Genomic DNA, 10612 nt, shown 5'->3' on the forward strand with positions numbered 1-10612 from the left:
GCCATTGCTGCTGTCGAGTGCGGTCCGCGTCTGCATCCACGTCTGCGTCTGGTGTCAAGTAGGGGCTGTCCTGTAACCGTTTTGCTGTTCACACGAACCATATTTAAATGCATAGCGCTTGAGTAGGCAGCAACACAGCGTTGGCATCGGGGGACATCGGGCGAGGGGCAACGAGTTAAGGTATCGGAATTGAAATGCGTTAATTGATTTTTATGTTTTTTTTTTTTTTTTTTTGGTTGTTGTACTTTTTTTTGGGAATGAGGAATGTGCATTCGGGACAAATGTTCAAACAGTTGGCTAATAGCGTTGAAACCTGGCCCAGGGCTGTTGTCATTTGGCTTAATGTAATTGGCTTTCAACGGTGGATAAAAAAAAAGGCTACTCAAAATGTCAGTTGCATAAAAGCCATAATAACAAGATCTTATTGCTCGACTTGCAATCGAATGAAAGTTTTCTTTTCATTGAGTTTTTAGTTTCCCCAAATTATGCAAATAACAATTCAATGAACTGTGCTGAAAGCAGCAATTATAAATTAACAAAGTTGATGAGTTATTCAAAAGAAGGAGACATGGTAGTTTATTCAACTTTTTATTGGAGCAATTTCAGAGTCATTAAAGGATGAAGAACATATATTATACGTTTTGTTTCTATTCAAGTATTTGCCTTAAAATATGCCTTCATTTGGGATGGAATGCGGTATTTATAAATTAACAAAATGGATGAATTTTTCAAGAGAAGAAGACTTTTCCTTTTTCGAAAATAAATAAAAGCTCTCTTTAGTTTAATAAATTTATTATTGGAACAATTGCAAATTGCTTTTAAAAGATAAATAACATTTGTTATATGTTTTATATCTATTTAAGTATTTAGATTTTATTGCTTGACATGGGATGGATGGGGAATTTTCTTTTCATAAAGTGTTTAGTAGGCACTATTGAAAGTGGTAATTAAAAATAACAAATTTTAAGAGGTATTTGTCCTCTTCGAAATTGAATTAAAGTTCATTAAATTTGTACTGTAGCAGTTAATAGATAAAAAGAGAGTGTTATATATGAAATTGAAATTTAAAGATCTCTCTTTTACTTGGACTGGAATGAAAGTTTTCTTTTCTGAGCTGAAATGCGGAAAGTATAAATTGTTAATTAACAAATTTGATGTGTTTCGCTAGACGATAACTTTTCCTTCATCAAAAATTGATTAAAGCTCAGTAGATTATTATATAGCTTTCGCAATTGAATCAATTGCGAAGCTTTTAAATAATGTATATAAATTATTGTATGTCTTTCAATTTAATTATAATTGTCTTTAAGTTTTTAGAGTTTGTCAATAATGCAAATAAAAAATCAATAAGCTGTGCTAAAAGTCGTATAAGTATAAATTAAAAAATTGACCAAGAAGGTAGTTGGATTGCACTTAATATTTTATTAAATAGCTTCAGACTGAATCGTTTTATAACTAGAGCAATTACGAAACTTATTCAAGAGATGAATATAAAATGTTATATTTCAATTGCAATTTGTTTTTGTTTGGCCATTTCCTGATTAATCTCCTGCAGTAATTGCAAATTACAGCCACTGTCATTTGCTTGGCATTCAATTGCTAAGTAAAACTAATATTATTTCAATCTGTTTGCATGGCAAAAGCCATTTGTTTATCATGGACTCCCATTTGTCTGGCAATTACGAGCTCATTTCAGTTGCTGTTTCAACAGCTCTGTTAAGAGTGCTTTCCCTTCCCCCCACTCCCTCTTCTCGGTACCCCTTTAACCCCTCGGTAAATTTGCAATAAGCAGCGAATGGGTTGCCTTAGGCCTTGGATTTGTTTAATGTTGCATTAGCCCAAGGGCAATGCCAATCACTTGGCTTGCCCCTTGCTGCCACCGTGTCGAGAGTTGAGCTGCCGCCCACAATCGATATAAGGAGACACAAAAGCGAGTGGGAGGCAGAGAGGGAGAGAGGGAGAGTCTTTGGCGGAAACGGATGCAGTCAGTCGAGAAGTTGACGCGTCTCTCTCTGGTCCATGTTGTTTGTATTTTAAATTGGCAGCGCGCTTAGCACATCCGCCACTGAGATGCACATGCGGATATCGTTGCTCGAATCGAATGTGTCGAGCTGAGCGTGCAGTGGAGTTGAGTTGAGGTGGAGTGTGAGAGGTCCACGAATCGCGCTCACGGGCCAATAATTGATTGCCTTAACCGTTAGCCAGCTGCTCAAAATGCGCAAGCCGCCAGCAGGTGACTCTCTCTCTCGCTCTCTCTCTCTCACTCTTTGCTCTCTCTCTTTCTATCTATCGCTGACATCGGCCACTTTGCACAGATGAGATTTTCAATTTGGCTAGGGCCGCTCCGAATGTTTGCGTATTAAATTTGCATGGAAATCTGTCTATATTGACCGAGAATGGCCAATGCAAATGTTTGCCGGGCCAAATGAATGGCCGAGAACGAAGAGGCAACGACTATTGCCACAGTCAATGCTGTTGCTGCTGCTGCTGCTGTTGTCGTTGCTGTTGCTGCTTCAGCTGCTGGTCAGTCAACGGCCGAGGGGCATTGCACCCGGCCATCGACATCGACATCCACATCGACATCGACATCGCCATTCGATGATGTCTCTTTGGGCATTTTTAATACGCGTTTGCATTTGCGTTTGCCAAATGTTATCAGTGGAGCGACAACGGCTTGTGCCACAGCCCATGCCCCACTCTCCACTCCACTCCCTCTCCCTTGCTCTCCTCTTCTCTCTCTTGCAGTTACTGTCGCAGTCCAATGGCCCCCAATGGTCCAATGGGCGATTGCTGTTATCGATGAGCCTACGCTATCAGTTGGGTACAGTTGCCCATGACTGTGAGTATACTCGCACTCACACACTCACACTTGCACACTCACACACTCACTCTGGTAATTGTGACTGTTGCTCTGCACTTAGAATGAATGCAAAAGCAAACATTTTACTTGAGTAACATTTGTTCAGTAATTTCTTTTTTTTTCTCCACTGACTGTTTTATTTTCCTGGACACATCTGCCAGGCAGGCACTGTCATCATCAGCATTGGGGACAGTGGACATCAACGTGTCATCAAGCGTCAGACTTTGCACAAACAAAGTTTTGCAAATTGATTATTTGATTAAAATTAAGTCATTTAGTTTGCTTCAATCTAACTTTATGCCTGACTGAGCTGGCTTAGCATTGAATTTCGTTAAGGTATTTTGAACTTAGAACACATTCTTTATTCATTATTATATTCCAGTTCTGGTCTTACACTTTTTTCAAATATTAAACATATTTGTAAAATTAATACTCTTCGTTTTTCATACAAAACAATATATAAACGACCAACAAAAAAAACATAAATACATCTAGTAGATATAATTTCTACAGTATTATTATCGATAAATTGCAAAATGTGGATATTTCGCGTACGTTACGAAATGATGACCAACTATTGTTCGACCGAACTGAGAAGCTGGACGAGGGAGCCAAAACGTTGGGAGAATTTGGGAAAGGGTATGATTGGAGTGCTGGCAAAGCTGCCAATGCGTAATGTATATAAAGAATATAATAAAGATATTAATATAATATCTATTTTATCTATTTACTATTTATGCACTTTCATAGAACTGTCAGCCGGAATTTGTGCGTCTTTACGCTAGTGCACCAAGTGATCTATGACAAGAAAGGAATGCACACTTCAAAATAAAGTTAATAGTTTATGTACCTGAGATGAGGGATGTAAGATGTGTTTATGAAAATGTAAATATATATATGTTTTATCATAGATATGCAAATTTTTAGAAGCTTTATTATTCTATATTGTATAAACTGTGATTTACCCGCTACCCATTTTAAATAATAGACAAAATAGAAAAAATATACCAAATTAATATACCTCAAACTACTGAAATATACCAAGGGATAAATTAGGTATATTGAAAATATACCAAATTAGTGCACCGGAAACTACTTTAAATATGCCAAGGGATGTATTTGGTATATTGACATACTACACATTCAAAATATACCAAATTGATATACCTCAAAATACTAAAATATACCGAGGGATGCATTCGGTATATTGAAAATATACCAAATTAGTACACCGGAAAATACTCAAAATATACCAAGGGATGTATTTGGTATATTGACATACTACACATTCAGAATATACCAAATTGATATAACTCAAAATACTAAAATATACCGAGGGATACATTCGGTATATTGAAAATATACCAAATTAGTGCACCGGAAACACTCAAAATATACCAAGGGATGTATTTGGTATATTGACATACTACACATTCAAAATATACCAAATTGATATACCTCAAAATACTAAAATATACCACGGGATGCATTCGGTATATTGAAAATATGGCAAATTATTATACCGGAAAATACTCAAAATATACCAAGGGATATATTTGGTATATTGACATACTATACATTCAAAATATACCATAGAATGCACAATATACCAGATTCTCAGATACTAAGACCCGTTTGCAGTAGAAGTAATTTGCTATTATTTAAGTATTTCTAAAATAACTCTCACAATATCCGATTGCAATCAAATTCTCAAGAAGCATAGCGTTAACATAGATTAGTATTTCTTCTTTTAGACATTTTGTAATTAGTGGGGCTTTATACCAATTGAAATTTGTGCTTATAAGGATTGACTTTAATGACAATGGGCATTAATATTACGTATTAGTTACAACTCTTATCTGTGCAATCATTTGCAATGATCTCTGTCGACTTGCAGCTGTCATTTTAAACAATAGAACTGTGTTGATTTGGGGTGTGGTCGATTGGTTGGTTTGTGAGCTGTCATTCGCTTCCTCGTTGACCCGAGAATTTGAACTCGCAACACGTGCTTATCAATAGCAAGTGTGTTGCGGTTCGCATTGTTCGTGACACATTTGTGAAGTGTCCACAGGGCGAGAGAGCGACAGAAAGAGGACATAATATACAATATTTATTCGTTTTAATTTCTATTTATTTAAATTGATGACTTAATGGCGAAACTGAAATGATTTCATTGTTGTCACAATTCCAATCATTAAGCACAACTAACAATGAGGAATTATAGCAATAACAAGCAGAATATAGCAAAACGACAGCAGGGAGTCGCCTGCTTCGTTCCATAGTCTCACACTCTCTGATAAGCGCATTTTGTAATTGAGGCAGCAACAACAACAACAGCAACCACAATGACAATGAGTGCAACAACAACAATGGCAATGGCAATAATTGAATAGCGCAAACATTTTCATTGGCTAAAATGGAAAGCACATGGTAAGCAGCTCCCACTTAGGGGCCATAAAACCAAACACACAAAAAGCCAAACACACAAACTCAACGCAATGCAACAACAACAACAAAACCAAACGAAATGAAACGAAACAAAACATAACCAAATAAACAAACAAGTCAACAATAAATCAACAATGAAATTTGTTTTCGGTAAATGCATCAAATGCAATTGGCTTAATTTTGCGTCATATGCGATATGATATTTTGTGGCAGCAACAGAGTACTCACACACACACACACACACACTCAGAGTGGTGCACTCGTGAATAGAATATTTATGGCCGAAAGCATACACAGTGCTGCAAAAGACAGTTTTTGGACCAGTTCACAAAACTCGTAAATTTCATTTAATAGAGTTGGATAAACAACCGTTAAATTGCATTAATTGAAATAGTTTAACTGACTATTTTAAATATTGCTAGCATTAACCACTTTTTTTTTAATTTCAAGAAGCTTAATAAACATTCTAAACTTCTGATATTCTATAGCTCTATAATTCTGACTAATAATTGTTATTAATTTTTAATTGGAAAAAGGTGTATCGGAGTTTTTATAGCCATATTAAACTATACATTTTACCCAATGATTTTATAATTCAATTTGAAGATAATTTTAATACAAATTCTTATCAGATCATTCTTAACAATAGGATAATTGAAAATTCAATTTATTTTAATTGTCATAGCAATATTAAAATCTTTATTAGCACATTTGTAACTAATGATTTCAATATTGAATTAAGAGATAACTTTAATTAAAACTTCAAACAGAATATTTTGCTATATTTTTTAAAAAGTTTTTAATGGAATTTATTCTTATTGAATTTATATTTTCATACAGTTCTGATTGTAGATATTTATTGTAATATTTTTCAATGTTATTTAGTTATTTTAAAAAGTTAGATTTAATTAAAATGAACACTAACTTATGTCTAAAGCCTTGGCTGCAAAGTTCTTCGGCCTATTTTTCAATGTTAAACTATAATTAAAATCAAAATAATGTTCAATTTCGTTGCAAAAGTCAATTATATTATTTGAGCTTCATTAAATGGCTCCCTGAGAGTTTTCTGTGACCATGTTGGGAAAACTGATTACACTTTAGGTTGGTCAACCGCTATTCGCACGTCAAAATATGAACCTCAAATTTGTGCTGACTTGTGCAGTTTCCACAAAAATAATTCTAAATTTAGCGTTATAACCGCACAATTTTGAGATGAGCAATTAAATTTTGCGTTGCCGCTGCCACCGCGTGGATTGATGAGAGAGAGAGAGAGAGAGGGAGAGAGTGAGAGGAGAGCAGTCGAAAAACGCAACAGCAACATCAGAAATCAAGCAGGCAGCCACAGCAACTCAGCCTCTCTCAAAGGGTTAACCCCAAATGGCAACAACAACAATGTGGATAACAGAGGCGATGACTGACTAACGGACAATTGGACACGAGGCGAGAGGGGTAAAACAGAGAACGGAAGGGTGAAATTCAATTACATGTTTGTGGCAGGCCGCAATGCTCAATAATGCAGTTAATATTGACGGCAGATCGCAGAGCAGAGCAGAGCAGGTGGACAGTGGGCGGACTTGGGTTTATTTGTGTGTGGGAGCAACTTTGACAAGGTTGATGAAATGCCTGAATGCCTGAATGGCATCTCCTCGTCTGTCTGTCGGTCTGTTTGTCTGTCTGCCACACGGTCTGCTGCATCTAATTCAATTTTCAAAACCCAAAATTCTGTTGACCGAACTGCGTTGATGCTGCTGCTGCTGCTGCTGCTGCTGCTGATGATGTTGCTGTTGTTGGCCTGAAGGGGTTGCTGGCGGTTGCTGCTTTAGACCAAAGTGTTTATAAGTTTTTAGCCAATGTTGTTATTGCTGCTGCTGCTGCTGCTTCTGTTGCTGTTGCTGCTGTTGTGGCTGCTGCGGCTGTGGCTGTGTCCATGTTGTGGTCCGAAATGGAATTTTGTTAGCTAATTGAATTTCAGTTGCAACTCATTTGCCATGCACAGCTCGACGTTGACTTCGACGTCGAACGTCGAACGTCGACGTCGTCGTCGAGGTTGCTGCTGCTGTTGCTGCCGCTGGGGTTGAGGTTGGAGGCGTTGACTGGGTTTGGCTTTTGGCCATTTAATTGCTGTTTTAATTTTGCCAGCAATAACAACAACAACAGCAAACACTTTCGAACAAAAAGCCCAACACCGTTGTTGCTGTTGCTGGTGCTGTTGCTTTTGGCTGCTGGCTGTTCCTTTCGCTGTTGATATCGATGAAAAAGCAGCAAACATTTAAAATCGCATAAAGTTGATTAATGCAAGAAAAACACCCACGGGGCAAGCGTAAAAAAAAAATCAAAATCAAAAGTACAACGAAATTAAGACTCTCGGATAGCCACAATAAATACAACAACCACAGCTACAACAACAATAACATCAGCAATATATTCATTTTGCAACTTTGTTGCTTTTTCCTCACAAATTGACAACCGCATATTGTTAATACTCAGAGCACCTACACACTTGAATTCCTACAAATAAGGCATGGAGGCAGAAGTTGATGTATAATATTTATTATACAAGTACATTTATTTCCTATGGACTGCATAAATAATTTTAAGATATGTTTGACATGCTGCAAAATGCTTGCACTGGTCTATACTAGAGGTGGAGAACTATCGATGGGACTATCGGGATGGTTGGCCACTATCGACACGCTTTCGATAGCGGCGCGCACTCTCTTTAGTGGTCAATCGCTATCGTCGATAGTGGTCGATATTTTTTAAAATTTCTTTGTATACCCGGCGTATATCCTCCGTAGAGTCGGAGAGGGTCTTTAGCAAAGCTGAACAAATCATTTCAAATAGGCGTACAAAATTATTGGTTGAAATAAATATATAAATAGCAATTAAGGTAAACATAAAAAAAAACATCATATTTGAATAATAATTATTTATTATTTTCAGATAAAAATTGGAAAACCAATTTTATACTCTCATACCTTAAACAAATATGGAATTTTTTTAAAAAACTAATTAAATTATTTTCTTTTACTGCACTATCGAAAACTATCGACAATAGATTTTCCTTGCTATCGTTGATAGTCGATAGTCGATAGTTTATGGAAACTATCAATCACTATCGATGGCGCAGACTATCGATAGTTCTCCACCTCTACTGGGGGCTAGGTATACGGATTTAAGTTAACAAAATATTACCCTAACAGAAGAGACCCTTCAACTTAAAGTAATAAGATAGCTTTTATATAATATATATCTATCTACAATCTGTACAAATTAACGTATTCTATTTAAGTGGTTGAATGTCAGAAAATATTATTATGTATATTTTATTATTAGATTAATTCACATTAATTCTTGCCCATCCGCTTTAAAATTATCTCTTTTGTTTACAAAATAAATTCAAATTTGTTTTTGAGAGTGTTTTGTTTTAATAAAATTCATACTTCCATTCATATTCTATTCTAGTCAAAAAGCGCTCACATTATTGAATATTTATGATTGAATATCCATTCTTAATAAAAATGTATTTTTCCATTCTAATCTTATGTCGTAACTTGTACATGTGTGTGTGTGTGTAAACATACTCCTACAATTTTAACATGTTCTTGGCGTAGCTGTGACATTGCAAGCGAGGTTCGAGAGAGGGGAAAAGAAGGAACCAAGAATTGATTTAAATACGCGTGACATGCGCCTGACTTTTGCACTCGGCGCGCGCCGCCAAAAAAAAAAAATAAAAATAAATTAAAAAAAGAATCGAAAGCAAAAACCGCGCAAAACCAAAAGTCGACTGCAGCCGCCCCCCGCCGCAAGTTGCCGCCCCTCAACATTGAGAGTCCGCCAGTCAGTCAGTCATCAAAGCTTGGTTCGCCCTCTTTTAGGTTGTTGTTGTTGTTGTTTTGTTGTGCACACTCCCGTACGCGAGTATCGTGTGATTATTTTGGTTTTATATTTATTTTATTTTATTTTTTCCCTCGCTTTTTTTCTCTTTTCTGTGTTGTGTGTGATTTTGTTTTTGGGCTCGCGCTGTGCGAGTGATTCATGCACAGCCTCAAAACGCGGCCTCAGCTTTTGGATTTTGATTTTGGCTTTGGCCAGGCAACAACAACGCAGTTGACGTGACTATGACATGACGCGACTTTGTTGTTGTTGCTCGCTTGGGCATTATTATGTGCAATTGCCCCGTTTGCTGTGGCTGTTTGCTTGCTGTTGTTGCTGGCCGTTCTAGTTGCTATTGCTGATTGCCATTGTCTGCCGAAAAAGCAGCAGAAAAATAAATGTATAAAAAACGGCACAGCTTCGTCCGCTTTCAGCAGCAGCGCCAAAGCAATAGCAGCAGCAACAGCAACAACAACAGCAATATCAGAGACAGCAGCAACAGCAACAGCAATCGCTCCGTCTACGTCTCTGTCTCTGTTTCTGATTGTGTTGGTCGCTTTGATTGAAGCCTTTCACTCCATGCAAGGCAATTGTCGTTGCTGTGCTCTGTGTGTTGCAGTTGTGATTGTTGTTGGTTGTCTGCTTTTCGTTTTGTAGTTTTATTATTGAAATTACCCGCAGCAGCCATAGCAGTTGCAGTTGGAGTAACAGCGTCAGTTCTTTAGCTACTAAACATAACTTAACGTCTATGAAACAATTAACGAAATGCACTAGCTGCAACAGCAATAGCAAGAGCAACAGCAGCAACAGCAACAGAAATTGATGTCAATATAATGGCAAAATAATGGCATAGCTTCTCTGTCTGTGAGTTTTCAGATCTCTTAAAGCTATTGATGACGCTGATTGCAGACTGGCAGCAGCACGTTTGCAGCTTTGACGTTTCAAAATGATTGCAACGAATTACACACAACAACAGCCACAACTAAAGCTAGAGCTAGTTTCAGTTGTGGCAAATGCAACCTTTCATAAAAAAAAGAAGAAATACGAAAAAACAATGCAATGCTGACACCGAATCAATGTAACTACCACGCTGTGTGGAGAATCGAGCAAAAACAAAATATAGTCGGCGCATTAAACATGCATCCTGTCTGTGCCAAGGTTGCTGCCGGCTGCGACTACGAATCTGCCTCCGACTGTGGCAGTTGCAGTTGCAGCCTCAGCCTAGCCACCAACGCCGACGCGAAGAAGCAGGTGTTACCAACAATTACTTTGCACACGGCTGGCTGACTTGGCTGCCTCGCTGCCTGGTTGCTGCCTTCTTTGCTGCTCTGCTCCCTCACAGATGAAGACAACAGCAACACAACAACACAAAAAAAAGCATGTTGCTGCCGCTGCAACGCCAGTTGTTTTCAACTAGACGACGACTTC

At 37.5% G+C, this 10612-nt stretch overlaps 1 long non-coding RNA gene across 1 annotated transcript; it reads left to right on the forward strand.

Moving 5' to 3' along the window:
- The first annotated feature begins 3168 nt into the window (after positions 1–3168).
- On the forward strand, positions 3169–3780 carry LOC117569368 (uncharacterized). Its single transcript, XR_004572251.2, has 2 exons — positions 3169–3537; positions 3611–3780. It is a non-coding gene; the product is annotated as an uncharacterized LOC117569368 (long non-coding RNA).
- Positions 3781–10612: the final 6832 nt, after the last annotated feature.

The sequence above is a fragment of the Drosophila albomicans genome, chromosome 3, assembly GCF_009650485.2.
Source record: "Drosophila albomicans strain 15112-1751.03 chromosome 3, ASM965048v2, whole genome shotgun sequence".
In the NCBI taxonomy this organism is placed as follows: domain Eukaryota; kingdom Metazoa; phylum Arthropoda; class Insecta; order Diptera; family Drosophilidae; genus Drosophila; species Drosophila albomicans.